This window comes from Heterodontus francisci, chromosome 34 (genome assembly GCF_036365525.1).
Source record: "Heterodontus francisci isolate sHetFra1 chromosome 34, sHetFra1.hap1, whole genome shotgun sequence".
Lineage (NCBI taxonomy): Eukaryota > Metazoa > Chordata > Chondrichthyes > Heterodontiformes > Heterodontidae > Heterodontus > Heterodontus francisci.
The window spans coordinates 13,077,654-13,086,449 of NC_090404.1; the positions used below are offsets into that span (position 1 = coordinate 13,077,654).

General features: G+C 45.5%; 1 long non-coding RNA gene across 2 annotated transcripts; it reads left to right on the forward strand.

The window, feature by feature from the left end:
* The first annotated feature begins 1,949 nt into the window (after nt 1–1,949).
* On the forward strand, nt 1,950–8,129 carry LOC137349080 (uncharacterized). Of its 2 annotated transcripts, none has more exons than XR_010969232.1 (3): nt 1,950–2,943; nt 3,732–3,844; nt 7,249–8,129. It is a non-coding gene; the product is annotated as an uncharacterized lncRNA (long non-coding RNA). The 2 variants fall into 2 exon arrangements; XR_010969233.1 differs by lacking the exon at nt 1,950–2,943 and adding an exon at nt 2,951–3,583.
* The last annotated feature ends 667 nt before the right edge of the window (nt 8,130–8,796 follow it).

The window sequence follows — 8,796 nt, forward strand, 5'->3', positions numbered from 1 at the left end:
GCACCTTCAGGATAGATGGTGAGAAACTCCCTGTGTGCAGTGAGAATAAAATTGTCTGCAAATTCATCATTGTCAGTATAGGATAGAAATTCAGAAGAAACAATTTTAGTTTCTATGGAACATTTTTTCCTCTCTTGTTCCCCCAAAGCTGTAAATCCCCATCCCACACACTCTCCCTCCTCCCTGTGCTGAAATCCAAACCCATCGCACCATCTGCACCATTTCTTTCCTCCACTGCCAGTTTTCTCCCTCCCTCTACTCTAACTGGGTTCAGTTCTCCAGCCCCTGTTTGCAGAGTGAGAAACAAATCAATGAGTCAATGATTTTCTCTCCTGGTCACTGGGACCCTGAAGCCCCGCCCACTCTCTGTGTTATCACCAAGATGGCCACGCGTGCACTCTGCTCCCCACTCAACCAAGATGGTGGTCGTTGACCTGGTCCTGTACCTGGGAAAAAGCCCCGGAAGTCATTTTCTGAATGGCAAGATGTAACGAGTGGTGTATCACAGAAATTAATGCTGGGGCCTCAACTTTTAACAATTTATATAAATGACATATATGAAGGGACCAAAGGTATGGTTGCTAAATTTGCTGATGACACAAAGATAGGTAGGAAAGTAACTTGTGAAGAGGACATAAGGAAACTACAAAGGGATGTAGATAGGTTAAGTGAGTGGGAAAAGACCTGGCAAATGGAATATAAAGTGTGAAATTGTCCACTTTGGCAGGAAGAATAAAAAAGAAGCGTATTATCTAAATGGTCAGAGATTGCAGAGCTCTGAGATGCAGAGGGATCTGGGTGTCCTAGTGAATGAATCACAAAAGGTTTGTATGCAGGTACAGCATGTAATTAGGAATTAAATACAAAAGTAGGGAGGTTATGCTTCAGCTATACAGGGCATTGGTGAGACCACATCTGGAGTACTGTGTACAGTACTGGTCTCCTTATTAAAGGAAGGATGTAAATGCGTTGGAGGCAGTACAGAGAAGGTTTACTAGACTAATACCTGGAATGGGCAGGCTGTCTTACAAGGAAAGATTGGACAGGCTAGGCTTGTACCCACTGGAATAGAGAAGAGTAAGAGGTGACTTGATTGAAACATATAAGATCCTGAGGGGTCTTGACGGGTGGATGTGAAAAGGATGTTTCCCCTTGTGGGAGAATTTAGAACCAGGGCTCACTGATCAAAAATTAGGGGACGCCCATTTAAGACAGAGATGAAGAGAATTATTTTCTCTGAGACTTTGGAATGCTGTTCCTCAAAAGGTGGTGCAAGAAGAGTCTTTGAATATTTTTAAGGCAGAGGTAGATAGATTCTTGATGAGCAAGGGGGTTGATGGTTATCGGGGGGGATAGGTGGAAATGTGGAGTAACCAGTTCAGCCATGAACTTATTGAATGGCAGAACAAGCTCGGAGGGCTGAGTGGCCTACTCCTGCTCCTAATTCACATGTTCGTATGAGCTGCAAACGCATAACCTGGATGACAATATTGAAAATGCTGGTCGCTTTAATTAAACGGGTCTCATTTCAGTGTTGATAGAGAGAAGGTCATGCTCATTATAGTTTTGCATTTAAGAGCTGGGTTTTTACCCAGTGGATGAGTTGCCTCTGGACAAAGAGTTAGTCCAGAAGGGAAGACTGGGAACTGATATTTGGACTGAACAATGAATTGAGAATAAAACAGTTGTGGATCAGAGACTGTCATTGGCTTCCTCATTTTGGTGAACGGATATCTGCCTATTTAACACTGGAGGTTCGTATTCAGGGTTTGCAGCCTACACCAGGTGTTTCTGAAGCCTCCCCACCTGCCGGCTCCATTCCTCGCCTGCGTCCTGCCAACACTCACCTGCTGCAAAAGCATCTCCAGCACTAGCTCTGATCAAAGTGACAATGCACAAGCTCTAGATACAGTCCAGTACTGCACCTGCACGCAGGGCCCCTACAGTGTGAATAAGGCACATTCACTTTCAACGGGGAATGATCAGACATGTCCGCAGGATGGAAGACGGTCGCATACCCAAGGACCTTCTGTATGGTGAGGTAGCCGGGGCCAGATGTCCAGTCAGGCGCCCAAAGCTCCGCTTCAAGGCTGCTTACAAATGTGACACGAAGGCCAAATGTCGACTATCGTACCGCGGAGTCACTAGCTGACGAAAGAGGGAAATGGTGACACATTCTGTGGAATGGTTTGCACGACCACGATGACCAGTTGCTACAGCAGCTTCACAACAGATGCCAACGTCAAAAACAACAACTCACAGCGTCACTCGGCAGCTTCACCTGCAGCACTTGTGGCAGAACCTGCCTGTCTAGGATTGGCCTTCACAGCATCAACAAAGGTGAACCAAGAGAAGACAACCCACTTAAATGGATTGTTTGCTGCGAGTCCATCATCTTTCTGTTGATGGAAGGATGTCAACCAACCCGCCATTGAAAACCCCAAAGGCAGGTTCAGAGATTTCAGACATCTTTGTAAAGAGAGATGAATGGGTACAGGTAAATCAACATTAAAATTAAAATATAACTGCACAATATTTTGCCCAAGAAGAACTGCAAATAAGGTTCACCGTAACTTGCAAAAGATAAATACATTTTTGACAAAACAAGCAATATTGTGAAATGTCCTTTTTGGGAGTGACGTCCATCTTTCTACGGGGCTGCGATGCTTCATTTCGCCTGGTTTAATCGCGCGTTCGTGCAGATTTGCCCCGAACAAGGATGGCGACGATGGGGGCGGGGTTTGACATTTTTCCCAGAGCGGAGCAGCTGCGCGTGCGCGAGTGGTGATTGTCGGAGGCGCGCGGAGGATTTTTTTTCGCTTCGTGAAGTTTGAGCGGGAAACGGTTAACGGTCGCCGGCGTTGCCATGGCTGCGGGGGCGGGGCTTAGTAACGGCGTGGGCCGGCGCAGGTGGACCATCGGGCTCGAGTTGAGCAGCAGCAGGTGAGCGGCCAGGAGCAAGGCCGCGGAGAGAGCCTGGGGCTCGAGTGGTAGCCGACAGGCTGGCTTCTCTCCTGGGGAGGACACCACTCTGACTGGGGCCACCCAAAACACTGAAACACGGGCATTTTAATGTCACAGCCTTTGAGGGGGAGGCAATGGGTGCGAGAAAACCTGGTTGATAATTACTGAGCTTGGATGGGTTTTGGTGTCTCCAGTGAGTGGGCTTCAGATTTTCCACCAGTCCCTTCGAGGAAAGGACTGGCTGCAAGTTTTTACTAATTCATTCATGGGATGTGGGCATCGCTGGCAAAGCTGGTATTTATTACCCTGTCCCTAGTCACCCCTTGAGAAGGTGCTGGTGGTGGGCGGCCGCCTCCTTGAACTGGTTTCATACGACTGAGTGGCTCATTTGGCCACTTTAGGGGCAGTTAATAGTCAACTATGTCAGTGTAAGACTTCAGTCGCATATACAGGCCCAGACTGGGTAAGGACAGCAGGTTTCCATCCATCGAGGGGCATTGATGAACCAATTTTACGCTAATTATGGAAAAGTGGACTATCTGGTTCTTTATCCCTTTACTGTTTTGTGGGATCTTGCTGTGTACAACTTGGGCTGCCCACATTACCCTACATTACAAAAGTGAGTACACATTTTAAAGGTGCCTAATTGGCGGTAAAATGCTTTGGAACACCCTGAGGTCGGGAAAGGTGCTGTATAAATGAACTTTCTTCTGCAATCCAGCAGCTTCATGGTCACTTCTACTGACAACCAGCTTTTGTATTTCCAGATTTTGACTTCCAATTCTCAAACTGCCATGGCAGGATTCAAACTCACAGCCTCTGGATTAATGTAACAGAACCAACACTGAGTGCGTGACAGAATGTTTAATTTGGGAATTTGGTAAGTGCAGGTATTACAAGGGTTGATCTCTTTCTAAAATCTAGTCAAGTTTCCATTTAGCGTTTAACTTGACTTTCACATTAAATTGTAATTCCTTTTAGTCTTAGTCAGTGGTAAACAAGCTGCCTGCTAGTGTCAGCTGCACAGTTATTTACTTAGTTAGCTAGTTAGAACTGGTTCCCTAGTCAGCAGGGCATGATTCAGGTCTGTGGAGTTCTAGCTAGTGTAAATACAGGAGGATTTGCTAATACACAAAGTAAGTAGCACAAAGATCTGCTCAACTGTGAGACAGAGAGCTGAACTCAGGAATTTGCTAAGTGTGGGACTTTGGTACAGTGAGGGAGGAGGTGCTGTTCTGGTCTTTTACAGAACAAGCAGTGATCCAAGAGAGGGAGCCGGAGACTGTGAGACCTAAGAGCTGAAGCCCAGAGACATCAATTAGGGAGCAGGTAGGTGACTGGATGAGTTTTAATTTTTTTTCCTTTCTAAACTGGGTCAGTAGTTTAAACTGGTACTGGCGAGATAAAAGTACTTTATTAAATTCGTATGGCATTTGGCATTTCTTCGCAGACAAAGTTTTTGAGAAGGTTGTAGTCATCGGTTGCAGGCCCGCTGGTGACTAGTCAGGCCAATAAGTGACCGGCAGATTCTCCCACAGCGGGTACAAGTAAAGGTGCAGTTACTGCTGGGGGAAATTGGATCTGTCCTTATTTCTTTCACTCTGGTTCTTTGCTCAGTCTCAAAGGTGCCTGTAGCCCTCCTGATGTAGCATCTCCAGGCATCACAATCTGTGGCCTGCACTTCACACTGGCGATGGCCGATGTGGCACCGTCATCGTCGAAAAGAAGTTCACGGGTGAGTTTTTCTTGTGTCTTTGTGTGTGCCTGAAGACGCCTGAGGTTGAAGAGACCTCCATCAGTCTGGAAGAGTATATGAACTCCCTCCTTAAGGTCTTCCATTGTCTGCTGCAGCATCATGCTGAAAAAGATGATGAATGGGGTCGGGGCCAGCACACATCCCTGCTTCACGCCATTGGAGATTCAGAAAGGACTCGAGAGGTTGCTGGTTTGCTTGACTTGTCCATACTGATTTTCATGAAACTGCTTCACCATGGCTAGGAACCTGGGTGGACGTCCCAAGTTTTTCAAGGATTTTCCAAAGTCTATCTCTGCTGACAGTGTCGAATGCCTTGGTGAGGTCAACAAAAGTGATGTATAGGCTTTTGTTTTGCTCACAACACTGTTCTTGTAATTGTCTGAGTGCAAATACCATGTCTCTGTTGCCTCTGTGTGTTCTGGAACCACATTGGCTCTCTGTGGGAGGTTTTCCTCTGCAATGGTAGGCACAAACCTGTTCATAGTATTCTAGTCAGGATCTTCCCAGCAATAGAAAGGTGATGATCCCACGGTAGTTGGAGCAGTCTGATTTTTCTCCTTTGTTTTTGTACAAAGTGTGATAATGGCATCACGAAGATCCGGTGGAATCCTGTCCTCTTCCCAGCAGGCCATAAAAATCTCATGGAACTTGGTGTATAGGGCAGGGCCATCATGCTTCAAGGCTTCGGGTGGAATTCCATCGACTTCAGGGGCTTCATTGTTCTTCATCTGGTTGATAGTGGTCACAGTTTCCTCCAGAGTTGGGCTCTCCTCCAGTTCTTCTTTGATGGGCTGTTGTTGGATGCGATTGATGGCAGTATCATGCACTGTGCACTTGGCACTGAAGAGAATTTCAAAGTGCTCCAACCAGTGATCCAGAACTGAGTCCTTACGGGTGTGTATGGTCTTGCCATCGGCTCTGCTCAGGGGGTTTTGGGTTTGATATGCTGGTCCATAGACAGATTTTAGTGCTTCTTATGTCGCCAGTATCAGCATACAGTTGAGTTTTTTCCGCAAGTGCGATCCACCAGTCATTTTGGATGTTCCTCAGTTTACATTAAAGGGTGCTGCATGCTTGACGGTCGGCTGTCTTTTGCTCTTGGCTGAGCCAGGTGAGCTGACCTTTTTATTTTTAGCAGATGTTGAATTTCCGTGTCATTTTTATCAAATCAGTCCCTATTCTTCTTGGTGCTGGGTCCGACGACCTCATTAGAAGTATCCAGCTTTGATGTGTTCCTAGAGTTCTTCTGGAGTGGAATCAGCAATGAGATCAGGATGTTCCAGTCTAGTCTGTAAGGTTGCTTGATATCTATCTCTGCAATATGAGGCTTGCAGGTTGCTGACTCAAAACTTCTTTGATGGGTTCTCTCTAGGCCTGTTCTTGGGCTTGGGCCCAAGCAGACTCAATAAAACTTTCAAAAGGGGAAATTTTCCAAGACTATGGGGAAAGCGTAAAGGAATGCGACGATAATTGAAATAAAAAGTACTGGAAATACTCAGCAGGTCTGGCAGCATCTGTAGAGAGAGAAACAAGTTTACATTTCAGGTCTGTGACCGTTCATCAGAACTGGCAAAGGTTAGAAATGTAACAGTCTTTGAGCAAGTGAAAGGGGGGTGGGAGTGGGAAGAAGAACAAAAGGGATGGTCTGTGATAGGGCAGAGGGCAAGAGAGATTAAATGACGGGACGTCATGGAACAAAACACAAAGTATTCATCCAGAGAGCATGTTAATGTTGGAATAATGAACAGCTCTGTTCAAAAGCAAAAACATGAAAACAAATTTAAGACTGGCACATGGTGAAAAAATACAATCAAAATGGCAGTCATGGTCTGAAATTGTTGAACTCAATGTTGAGTCCAGAAGGCTGTAGAGTTCCCAATCGGTAGATTAGGTGCTGTTCCGCGAGTTTACATTGAGCTTCACTGGAACACTGCAGCAGGCTAAGGACTGAAATATGGGCATGAGAGCAGGGTGGTAAGTTAAAATCGGTTTGCTTGCGGACTGAGCGTAATGAGATTAATTGGATTGCTATTTCAGAGAGCCAGCACAGGCACGATGGACTGAATGGTCTCCTTCTTTGCTGTATTATATGAAATAGTGATGATCAGGGAGTGTCTGTATAAGAAGGAGAAATGGAGAGTGGTCAAGGAGAGACCATCTCCATAACTGTGAGACATGACAATGAACCAGGGAGGGCCAGAGTCTTAGAGGAAGGGGAGAGAGCACATAAACCCAGACAGAGTCAACATCTTCAGGGGAGGAGAGAGAGAGAGGAACCAGTGAGTATAGAACTGAACCCAACCAGAGTCAGCACCTTCAGGGGAGGATAGAAAAGTTGGCTGACAGGTAAAATGTTGGAGATGGTGCGATGGGTTTGGATTTCAGCACAGGGAGGAGGGAGAGTTTGTGGGATGGGAATTTACAGTTTTGAGAAATGAGAGAGGAAAGAATGTTGCATCGAGATTAGAAGTATCTGTTCTGAATTTCTATCCTGTACTGACAGTGATGTTTGTAAACTTCTTTGACAGGGTATTAGAAGGGGAGGATTTGCAGACGGGAAACTCAAACCAAACATCACATCAAGATGAGACAGAGTCACTTGATTCAGCAGGACCTGAATATCATCATCCTTTGAATGTGGAAGGGGAAATGTTTGTTTGTCTCTTCTGTTTGTGGGAAAAAATTTCAAACATCACTGTAACTGGGAAAGCACCAAGACACACACACCCGAGTGAGAGTGTTCCAGTGCACTGACTGTGGAAAGAGCTTTAACTTGTTACACAGACTGAAAAAACATCGCACCATTCACACTGTGTTGTGTGTGTGGATGAGGCTTCAACTGATCATCCAACCTGGACAGACACAAAAATACCCGCACCACAGAGAAACGATGGAAATGTGGGGATTGTGGGAAGGGATTCAGTTGTCCATCCCAGCTGGAACTCATCGGCACAGTCACACTGGGGAGAGGCCGTTCACCTGCTCCGTGTGTGGGAAGGGATTTGCTCTGTCATCCAACCTCCAGTTACACCAGCAAGTTCATGCAAATGAGGCCTTTTAAATGGCCAGACTGTAGGAATCACTTTAAAATCTCACCAGATCTAATTAAACACCAGCTTGTTCACGCTGATGAGAGACCGTTCAGTTGCTCTCACTGTGAGAAGAGATTCAGACAATCAACTCACCTGATTCAACATCAGCGAGTTCACACTGGGGAGAGACCATTCATCTGCTCCTTGTGTGGGAAAGGATTCGCTCAATCATCTCACCTGCTGACACACCAGTAGGTTAACATGTGACTGTATGATGTTAATCACATCCTTTGTTTTTGCTGATATTAATAACCCCTTTAACTGGGCTGGAGTTTAATATTCTGGATCTCTGTCAAATAAATCAGTTTTAGTGGAAATTCGTGTGTTGTGTTCTATATTTCTCCACGATAAGTGACTGCTCCATTTTTGAGCCTTTTCTCCTTTCCAACTCTAGATTATTTCAGTTCTCATACCATCGGTTACTCTCATGAACAAGTCCCAGCTCCCCATACTTTCCAGAATTCTTCTCCTAGCCTTGGGATCCAGGGAAAGTATTGGTAACATGCCCAGGATCATGAAACACAAAGCCTAGTTTGTTAATCACTTTCAGCTGCTGGACTTAATCTGTGTCCCACACCATCTCTCTCACCTTCGATGTGTGAATAGAGCAGCACACCTGCAAACCTGGTTTAAATTTAAATCCACTCGGGAAATATATTTAACAGGAGCCGACAGACTGAGACCTGTAATGGAATATAACTGAACCTTTGTCTCAGTATAACCTTTGCTGTTATGAAATGTGGGTATAGATCAATGGGCCTCACATCCTTGCTCATGTCTGCTGCAATTGTGTAGAAAGTGGATGTGTCTTTGTGTGGAGGTGTGAAACAAGGAAACAGTGTGATAGTGACAGCCTTGTGCTCACAGTCAGAACTGCGGGTACAGCAATACGTTGGTTATAAGTACAGCAGATTTATTAAGTAGTTTACATTCAGTGCAAAGAAGTAATACTTAACAAAGACAATAATCACAGTCTGATCCTCA